Here is an 11,707-nt window from a genome sequence, read left to right on the forward strand (position 1 = left end):
TATATTTATTTATCTATTTGCCCTCTTTTTTTTTTTTCTTTTTTTTCTTATCTTTTTCTCTTCTCTAATTTTTGAAATATTGTTTATTTTTTGCATGTACCAACTTGTTCTGTTTGTTAATATTGCAATAAAAAATAAAATAAAAAAATACTCGATCCGTAAAAAAAAAAAAAGGTTATTGAGCACAAAAGATAGGGAACATATCAGATTATTGATGACTTTTTTAAGAGAATCAGGGGTATTCAGTAGGATTTGAAGTTAAATTAGTAGAATGTGAGAGAGGAATTACAAAAGGATATTAGTAGTGTATAGGAAACAGAACTAGTTTTGGATAGTTAAATGTGTATATATATATATATATATATATATAAATATAAACACACACACACACACACACACATATATATATATATATATATATATATATATATATATACACACACACACATATATATATATATATATATATATATATATATATACACACACACACACATATATATATATACACATATACATATACATATATATATATATTTTTATATATATATATATATATATATATATATATATATACATATACATGTGTGTGTGTATATATGAGCACTATCACACGAGTAGCCGTGCAATATGGCTGTATATCAGCACGCTGTGATTCGTCCGTAGGCACGAGGCCACAGGCCGAGTACCGTAGGTAATCACAGCGCCCATATGAAACAAACCTGTATGGTTCATATACTGCAACCATATATCTTCCTTACTCAAATCGCCCATAATTACCTTATGTGTTTCATATAAGTCCAATACAGGTCATATACAAAATCAGACCGATTATGACCACTTTCATACTAAAAAGCACACATACAACTTAGGGGATTTTTGGGTCATATATGAAAACTGCATAAAGTCTTATATGAGTTTTACATGACAACAGTATGCAATTGTTTATGGTTTTAGTAGAAAATATATAAAATTCATATACAAATCATTTAAAGTTCTTAGAAAGAATCATATGCTAGTCATATTAAAGTCATTTGATTTTTATACATTTTGTGTTATTTGTTTATATGTATTTCATACAAATTGCATATGTTTTTAAAATGGTGTGTCTACTCTTAAAACTTTTTTTCCACCTAATTCCATATATTACAGCATTAATATCACTATATGTCTACATATAATTTTCATACATGTTTTCAGTCAATATTTCAATAGCTCAGCATGTACTAATCATATATGATTTCAGTCAATAACTCACACAAATTTTTGATGGAAGAAATTTTATTTTAACACAAAGTAACAAAATCAAATTGTACTCCACAATGAGTCATTTAGAACTTGATAGTAAACTGAACATTGCTCAGGAAAGAAAAGAAAAAAAACATACAACAAAAAACAACACCAAAATACCTTTAACACACTGCTATGGCCATCAATTCTCAAATAGCATTAAGGTTTCTGGATGTTTTTGTGTTTTATTCTTCATTCTAATTTCGGTAAAGTTTGGCATTTATGGTTGCACCGATGCTAGAGGGCACCACATGAGGCCACTTTTGCAGCGTTGCTCCTGTGAGACGAAACAAATAAAAGGCAAAACATTGCTGTTGTTAGGAAAGTGGCCCACAGTCCTTGACTACATAAGTTAGATAAATCAACAGTAGCATGAGGGTGGTCCAGTGTTTAGAATCAGAAAGTTGTGAGTTTGACAGGGACTGCCACTATTGTGGCCCCTTGTGTCGTTACACAAACGAAAGACCTTTGTTCATTTTTAATAAACAAATTAAGATATTTTTGATGAGATCTGAGGGTATCTGATCCACACGTCATTGCATCTCCTTTGACGTCCAGAAAGGTAATTAAAAACATGTTTAATATAGTGACTTCAGTTGTTCAAACTTGATGTTATGAAGTGACAAGAATACTTTTTGTGTGCAAACACAAAAAAATAATGACTTTATTCAGCAATTTGAACCGTTGTCATACATAGTGAACTCAGTGCAGGCTTCGTTGTTTACATCCGAATGACAACTCAGTATTGGTCAAAACTGAACGTGATCAGCATGACGCATGCATGTGATGCTGAGTTCACTACGTCTGAAAAAGGTTTAAATTGTTGAATAAAGTCATTAATTTTTTTATTTTTTAAAAAGGTTGAACTATAGTCACACAAACTATTTAAAAACATGTTTTTAACTACCTTATGTTTTTCTATCTTTCTGGACATCAAAAGGTGCGATGACGTTGCTGTGTTGATAAAGGTGCTGACGTTGTGTAGATCAGATACCCTAGGATTTTATCTGAAAAAAATCCTTAATTTGTGTTCTGAAAATGAACGAATATCTTAGAGGTGTGGAAGGACTTGAGGGTGAGTAATAAATAATAAATGACATTATCATTTTTGGGTGATCTAACCCTTTAACCTAAACTTACTCCCAGTAGCCAATTTGTATATTATAATAATATTAATAATAACAACAACAGTAGGGTTTCAGCACTTCATGCTAAAAATACCCTATAGTGTAACAATATAATATGTATCAAAGATATTCACTCTAAATTATTACAATACTCTGTACTACAATAGTACAATACAATAAAACTGATTTGAAACTTACTGTAGATAGCTTCCACTTTCATTTTGTAAAGAGCATGGCGTTGTGGCCCAGAATCCCTGGATGTTCCTCGAAGATTGCTTACAAGGAGCACATCAATTGGGAACACTGCCGTCAGGAGTGTTCTCACAAAACAGGAGGCGGAGCTCGCATTCTGGGCCACGGCCCAAGCCAGTCTGTCAACGAATACATTAGATCCAGGAGAAATTTCCACCTGTTTTTAGGAAGATTAGGAAAACAATTTATTATGCGGTATTGTACTTTATATATATTATGCAGTAGTTTTATATAGATAGCCTACTGATTAACACATTTTTCATTGAAAAGTGCAGTCTTCACTGACTAGATAAACCAGTACACTACCTGTTCTGTGGATGCTGCTTTCGGTGGGGAGGGCTCTGCAATACTCTTTAGGCAAACCCTGTCCACCTTCCAAGTCAGAGCTGCCTGACGACGTTGAGGAACCCTTAGACTTCAGGGCCATCTTTACCTCATTTATGAGATTTGGTAGCTGATGAAGCTGATGAATTCAAAACGTTAATGATGCATTTAAAAAAAAAAAATCATGCAATACCAAATGTTACAGAGGATGGATAAGTTTCAGGTCTCTTGTTCTATACTTGACAATGATGTAATTGCCAATAATTAATATGATTACCAATTATTCAATTTTTTTTAACCAAGTTAAATACCAGGTTAAATAATACTATTGAAATAGAATGGCAGTTCAACAATACTTTAAATGTTGGAAGAGCAAAGACAGTAAAAACAAAGTAAACCAACAAAGATTTTTATAGCTTTTACCGATTTGTTTTTATTGATGTTTTATGTTTACGGATAATACAACTAATACATGCCTCTAATGAGCATTTCTCTTAATTTTTCATTGTCATTTCTCAGTGTTTCATTTTCCTCCTCTTTCAGCTTCTTCTGAATCTCAGTCAACTTTGTGCCTTGATACTCATCAACAACCGCTTGAGCAACATTTTGCTGTGGTTTGAGAATCAGTCTCCTTTTTCTTTGGGTCTGTCATGGAACAAGAAACAAGAGATGGAGATGTAAATGTAAACAGACATAACTGACATAAAATGACTTTACAGCATAGGATGCTACATGAGAGAATCTGAAGGCACTGGCGTACAGCACATCGCTTAACTTATAAACTTGCAAACAAACGTGCCTCTGCTCCAATTTATTTTTTTTTAGAAATAGCAGGTTTCTTCTAAGGTTCCGTTAGAAGAATTTTTTTTTTTTGTATAATTGTATTAATATTAAATTTCTTAATTTAATAAATTTTAGTATTGTACCAATATATTTTCTTTTCTTTTTTTTTTTTTTTACTGAAAAAGAAAATATTAGATTAGTCAAAAACCTAAACTGAAAATGAAAATAAATTTGGTTAATCAATTGATTAAGTTGTATTAGTTTAAAAATAAAGCATTTAAAAGATAACTATATAAGGAAGTTATATATAAACATTTTAATATAATTTTTTCTACTCCAATTTGTTGGTTTGAATGATGGCTGTAATATAACTTCTCATGACAGATTTATTTAAATGTACATTAATGAAGACAACTACAACAGGTTAAGTCAATATATAATGAATATACAGTATATTTAGCAAAATATACTGAACACTCATACAAACAGTAGCTGTGCAAAACGTGAAGATTGCGCACACTGAGAGGAATGTAGAAACTAGTTGTCAGCGCTGTCCTGTGATTTAACACTAGTAGCTTAGAAACTCAAAACTATTGTAGCATATATTTTTCTACTTTTGAAGTAACTATTAAGTAAGTACTAACTATTAAGTAAGTATTAACTAGTAAGTACCCACAGCTTCACAATTAATAAAAAGACGGTATGACTAATTCACAAATGCAATCTCTGATTATGTACTGGTACTGTACTAATTTATCTGTATCTGATTTACAACAAGCAGAAATATATAATAAATGTTACGAACCATAGATAAAATAACTGCTGAAAGTGAGCTGTTATGTCAGATCACTCTTTCAATAGGATAAAATATCTCACCTTTAATAGTCAAGCAAATTTACAGTACAAACCTTGTCAGTGGACTTTTTTCCCCTCAGAATGGCATGATATATAGTCACAACTGTATGTCAAAATTAGAAGTGTGAGATAAAAACAATTCTGAGAAAAGTCATATAGGGTAGGGCCCCCCATGCACCGCAGGGTGTGCTGTACGCCCATGCCTGAAGGGTAAACTAGTAACTGTTTAATCAATGCTACTTTTACAGTTATAAAATGCTAAAATAGTGCAATAAAGATGAATTCAACCCCCAATATCCACATGAATTATGACACTTGTTGACTGATATTTGTTTATTGACCAGAATAAACCAATAATTATTGTAAAACACATCAAGTGCCATAATTAATGAGGATATAAGTATAAAGTAGTAACTTTTACACCAGATTCTAAAAAAGTACAGCATGGACATATTAGCAATATTTAAAAAAAAACATTAATGCTCTTTTACAGCTACAAACCTAATTTTGTAATTTTGTAATATATAGGCTATATATATATATATATATATATATATATATATATATATATATATATATATATAAATTTAATAGATGAATTACAAAACAAAAAAAGATCTTAAACGATGAGGTAGATTACTACACAAATTACATATGGGTTGCTAAGTTTTTGATTACTAGTTCATTTTTGCTTATTTATCACATGAAATTTTGATCCTTCAAATGTTTAATCAACTTTAAATAATGGCTAATATGTCCTTACTACATGTTAAGTAATACTTCAAAAGTATTATCGTCATATAAAGTAATTGTTTGTGATTATATGCATGAAATTCATTTGCCCCCGGTTTCACAAATAAAGCCGCGGTCACACTTGACTTTGAACGTGCGAAATTTATTCGGATGCTGTAATGGTCGTGATATGACATCATGGTCTACAACGTCTTTTTTATAAACATGAATTCAACACATAACTTAATGTAAAATGCGAAATTCTTCGCACGAGCTTGCGTTTCCGGTCTGACGCATTCGCATGCGTTTGAATGGAAGTCAATGGAACGAAAAGTGCAGTGTGACCGCCCCTTAAAGGCTTAAGCCTAGTCGCAGACTAAGATGCATGTTTGAGCTGTTTCAACTGAAAGTAACTTGCACTGACATATCTTAAAATATGTCACTGCCATTGTTCTGTCTCAAGATGCACACCAGTAATTTTTCTCTTTTTAATGTTTATAAAAGCTACTTAAACGCCCTCACTGAACGAAGGCCTAATCCTGTCTGTGAAACCAGGCCTTAGTTTCAGAGGAACACAAACAGTCTTACCGGTGTATTGTCAACATCAGTTTCATCTGAATCTGTATATCTCGATGGTGGGACTGAGGCCCGTTTCTTAGGCAGTGGCTTGTCCCTTTGATCAGACTCCAACTGCAACTCCAATTCCTTAATCTTAGTAGTAGTATGATATCTATTGCCTGAAAAATGATTCAAAGAGGGAGAAATCAGATTAAGGCACTTTAAAGCAAATTAAACAATATTTTAAATTTAGTGCATTTAATAATTCTTGTGCATATTATTGTGTAATGGTAGTTATACAACTGCCAAAATTACATACCACAACAACAGCTCAACATTATTTGTTGGACCTGACAAAATATATATATATATATATATATATATATATATATATATATATATATATATATAATATATAATGTATTAGATAGATCTACTTACTGCTCACAAACTTTATGGAGGCAGCATACACTGGCCAGCCATGTTTTGGCTTTTTTCCTTTCTGCCACTCCACAGCAGCTGAATAGTCATTCAGCGGAAATCCTTATCTTCATTCATCTTGGTATCATCATACCTACGTATAGCATCAGTTTTAACTTCACTAAACATTCCTGCATCCTCCCCACTGACCCACTGCACCACAGCAAACTTTCTCATCACACCTGGGGAATTAAAAGAAGGTGGCTTTTAGATAAGCATTTAAGGATGTTTCATTAGATTTCCCATGTGAAGTTCATATTTTGGTGTCTTGCGAGTCTGACTGTAGCACCATGGACTTTTACTTTGTAATAACAGTTAATGCTAGGCATAAAATGTGTAAATAGCATGCAAGTTAGCTTTAGAGCTGGTATTAGATCAGTACAATATATAATTAGGGCTGTCGATTTAACTACTTAATCTGATTAATTACTTACGAAAAATAACGCGATTACAATATTTTAATAACGTACCCGCCCCAGACTTAGGCCTACATCGCTTGACAGCCCTATACGTACTACTTGAAAAATAAATCCTAATGTTAGGTATACCAATGCAGCATAGAAAAATACAACCAAAAAAAAGAACAAAAAAATAGAATAAAATAAAATAATCCAGCTAATGTTACCTATAAATACACAAAGCAATGGCTATGTCAAAATTATTGCAGAGAATTCCTGGACAAGAGCTGCTAGAAAGTTAATTGCAACTGTTGTCTGATAGGCTAAACGGATAACGTTACTTTGCTTAAAAACTGCTAAATGCAAAAACGCGAATTAACACCACTGCCTCAGAAATCATTACAACAAGTGAAAATTATTCCTACCTTAGTCTCTGTATCGTTAGAGAAGAAATTCACGTTTATGCAATGTGTAAACTCAGTGCTGTTGAAAAAGCAACGTCCCGTTTTACCGCTCTCTGGGTGACTGTGCAAATGTGATCTGGATTTTCATTGGATCCCGCCAAGCAGTTAAAACATTAACCAATCGGCATAAGTCTTTTTTTTTTCACGGACCCAACCTTTTTAATATTCTTATATGTAGGTGATTGTTCTGAAGAAGTATGCAGAATGTCGAAACGGATGTTTCACACTCACCAAAGTGGACTGAAGAATCCACCCCCACCAATGTAGGCATCCAGGTAGACATGTTTAGAGTAAATGGTATTATTCTGTTAAAATAGGCCTATTGTTTTTTTCTTCTACATAATTGAATAATGTTGTCCACTCTTTTAGGATGATGTACTATTACAACCAGAGACCATAAGAGAGTCACCATCCATAGAAAAACAGGTGAAATGTTTTATTTAAATGTCCTCTAGTTATCAGTATTTGGATACTTAGTATTATCAAAGGCTATTCTTTTGATTTTTATGAACTGATGTATTGTCTTCTTTTAGGATATGTCACACCTCACAGAAAGTGAAGAACAGTCACAATCACCGGACACTAATGTGAGATTTCTTCATTTGAAAAGAACCAACTCTTAATACTTGAAACTGTATTTCTTAAATAACATTCTCCTTGACATTCACATTTATTATTTCATTTTGTCCCCTCATCAAGGTCCTTCTACTTATGACGACAGGGCAGCCTATACCCATAGAACAACAGGTAAAAATAAGTTTTAGAGGTTTTAGTTTAAGAAAATTATATTATAAACATTAGTTTATATAAAATATATATTTAACAAAACATGTTGTACTCAAAATGCTAGAAAATCAAAGCCATAAATTTAAACAAGTTGTGTTTATAATATAAGGTTGATAGCTCAAAAAATTACTTTCAGTAATATATTTTGGTTGGGCACTAAGTTCTCCCCATGTCATCAAAGCTCCACTGGTACACACAGTAGTGTTTTTCTCTCTCAAATATTACACACACACACACACACACACACACAAACACACACACACAAACACACACACACACACACACACACACACACAACATTTTTATAATTACAAACATACAAACCACACTCTAACATCCATACTAACACACCCACACAATTATAGTAGCATCATTTATCCATTTGGCTCTATAATATACAGAAGCAGAAAACAGGAATAAAGTGAGTATCTGTTTTATAGACAATGGTACCATCTGGTAAAAAGTAGTCTAAAGTTAAATTTTTAAGCCTGGCCAAAACTATTTTATGTCCCTAAAGTGCAAAATATATTTATTAAAGGAAATAAATGTGAAATAAAAAAAATAAATAAAAAAAAAAAAATAGAAAAATTAAAAAGACAAAAATGTCCATAAGGATGTCAGGATACCTACGCTTTTTCCTGTTCTAACTCTCCAGCCTCACGCACTCAGATGCCTTTTCATCTCGCCTTCCGGGGAGACGTCCACTCGGGTCAAGCACTTATTGATTCGGGTGCTGAGGGAAATTTCCTAGATTCTGCCTCTGCTCTCAAATGGAATATTCCCACCATTCCCTTGGCTGAACCCATTGTAGCATGGTCGCTGGCAGGAACTCTTTTGGACTCTCCTAATGCACTGTTAATATTAGGACACCCGTGGTTGCTAAAACACAACCCGCAGGTTGACTGGGTCAATAATTCCATATTAGCCTGGAGTCAGTCTTGTCATGTGTCTTGTTTAGGTGCTGCGTTTTATCCTGTCTCTGTGTCTTGTGTTTCACAGGTGGATCCTCTTGACCTTACCGGTGTACCTGTGGAGTACTTTGATCTTCGGGCGGTCTTCAGTAGGTCTCGGGCCACCTCACTTCCTCCGCATCGCCCATACGATTGTGCCATTGAGCTCCTCCCGGGCACTTCTCCGCCTAAGGGTCGGCTTTATTCCCTGTCTGGTCCTGAAAGAGAGGCGATGGACAAGTATATTCGTGAATCACTTCAGTCTGGGCTCATCCGCCATTCCTCCTCTCCTGCTGGTGCAGGGTTTTTCTTCGTTCAGAAGAAAGACAGCTCCCTACGTCCTTGTATTGATTACAGAGGTTTGAATGACATTACTGTTAAGAACAGGTATCCCCTACCTTTAATGTCTTCTGCCTTTGAGTTATTACAGGGAGCTCGGGTCTTCACCAAATTAGACCTCCGCAACGCCTACCATCTGGTGCGCATTCGGGAGGGGGATGAGTGGAAGACGGCATTCAACACTCCATCGGGGCACTATGAGTATCTGGTTCTTCCGATTGGTCTTACCAATGCTCCAGCCGTCTTCCAAGGTCTTGTCAATAGCGTTTTGAGAGACATGATTAATCAATTTGTCTTTGTGTATTTGGATGATATTCTTATCTTTTCTCCCTCTCTCCAAGCACACACCCAACATGTTAGACGGGTCCTCCAGCGTCTGTTAGAGAACCAATTGTTTGTCAAGGCGGAGAAATGCGAATTCCACGCCGAGTCTGTTACGTTCCTTGGCCACATTATTTCATCCAAGGGGATCAAGCCTGATCCAGCCAAGATAGAAGCTGTCGCTAAGTGGCCAGTCCCCGACTCTCATAAGGCTCTGCAGCGCTTCCTGGGTTTTGCTAACTTTTACCGCCGTTACATCAGGAATTTCGGTCAGATTGCTGCACCCCTCACTGCATTAACCTCCACCAAGGTGGTCTTCAGCTGGAACCAGGATGCTCAGGTAGCCTTTGATAACCTTAAGTCCCGATTTATCTCTGCACCTGTTCTGTTGGTCCCAGATCCCGAGTCCCAGTTCATTGTTGAGGTTGATGCATCTGATGTTGGGGTTGGCGCAGTTCTATCTCAGCGTTCCCTCCGTGATGGGAAGGTGCATCCTTGTGCTTTCTTCTCTCTAGTCGCCTCAGCCCTGCAGAACGTAACTACGACATTGGCAACAGAGAGCTGTTGGCGGTGAGATTGGCTCTGGGTGAGTGGCGTCACTGGTTGGAGGGGTCAGCGCAGCCCTTCTTGGTCTGGACGGATCACAAAAATTTTGAATATATCCGTTCGGCCAAGAGGCTGAACTCGCGGCAAGCCCGTTGGGCACTCTTCTTTGGCCGGTTTAACTTCACCCTCTCGTACCGGCCAGGGTCCAAAAACGTTAAGCCCGATGCTCTCTCGCATCTGTTCGATGCTCCGGAGGGAGAGCTTACGGCCGATGCCATTCTCCCTGAGGGGGTGGTGGTCGGGGCACTCTCCTGGGGCATTGAACGGTGAGTGGAGGAGGCCGGCCGAGGGGTGCAAGTGCCCGGGGAGTGTCCTGCGGGTAGGTTGTTCGTGTCGGCTGCGCTGCGCTCTGAAGTCCTTCAGTGGGGTCATTCGTCCAGGTTGGTCTGCCATCCTGGGATTCGGAGAACATTGTCTGCCATCCGTCAGCGTTTCTGGTGGCCCTCTCTGGCTGCAGATGTCAGACAGTTCGTGTTGGCCTGCCCCACTTGTGCTCAATGTAAGCCGATTAACCGCCCTCCTGATGGTCTGCTCCGCCCCCTTCCCATACCCTCCCATCCTTGGTCACACATCGCCCTTGACTTTGTTTCTGGGCTTCCTCCCTCGAAGGGGAACACGGTCATTCTCACGGTGGTGGATTGTTTCTCCAAAGCGGCCCATTTCATTCCCCTCCCTAAATTGCCTTCCGCCCGGGAGACCGCTCAGCTGATGGTGGATCACATCTTCCGTCTCCATGGGTTGCTGGTTGATGTGGTTTCTGATAGGGGTCCTCAGTTCGCCTCCCGGTTTTGGAAGGAATTTTGTAGACAGATCGGGGCCTCTGCGAGTCTGTCTTCTGGTTTTCACCCTCAGACCAATGGGCAATGTGAGCGGGCCAACCAGGATCTGGAAAGAATGCTCCGCTGTCTGACATCCAATAATCCAAGTTCCTGGTGCCAACAGCTCTCTTGGATCGAGTACGCCCGAAACTCCCTTCCGATGGCGGCTTCAGGTATGTCCCCCTTTGAGTGTTCTGTGGGTTATAAGCCTCCTCTGTTTCCATCACAGGAACCCGATGCTGCGGTCCCGTCTGCCCTGGCTTTTGTCCAGCGTTGCCGTCGCACCTGGAGGAGGGTCAGGGGGGTTTTGGCCCAGACCTCTAGACGAACCAAAGCAGCAGTCGATCGCCGCCGGTCCTCTCCTCCTACCTATGTGTGTGGTCAAAGGGTATGGCTCTCTACCAGGGATCTGCCTCTCCGGGCGCCCTCTCGTAAGCTGGCACCCAGATTCATTGGTCCATACCGTGTCACCAAGGTGGTTAATCCAGTGGCAGTCAGGCTCAAGCTTCCCCCTGCTCTTGGTCGGGTTCACCCTGTGTTTCATGTTTCCAGGGTTAAACCTGTGTTTTCCTCTCCCATCAATCCTGCTGGCGATCGTCCAATCCCCCCACCCCCTCGTCTTGT

The sequence above is a fragment of the Chanodichthys erythropterus genome, chromosome 16, assembly GCF_024489055.1.
Source record: "Chanodichthys erythropterus isolate Z2021 chromosome 16, ASM2448905v1, whole genome shotgun sequence".
Classification (NCBI taxonomy): Eukaryota; Metazoa; Chordata; class Actinopteri; order Cypriniformes; family Xenocyprididae; genus Chanodichthys; species Chanodichthys erythropterus.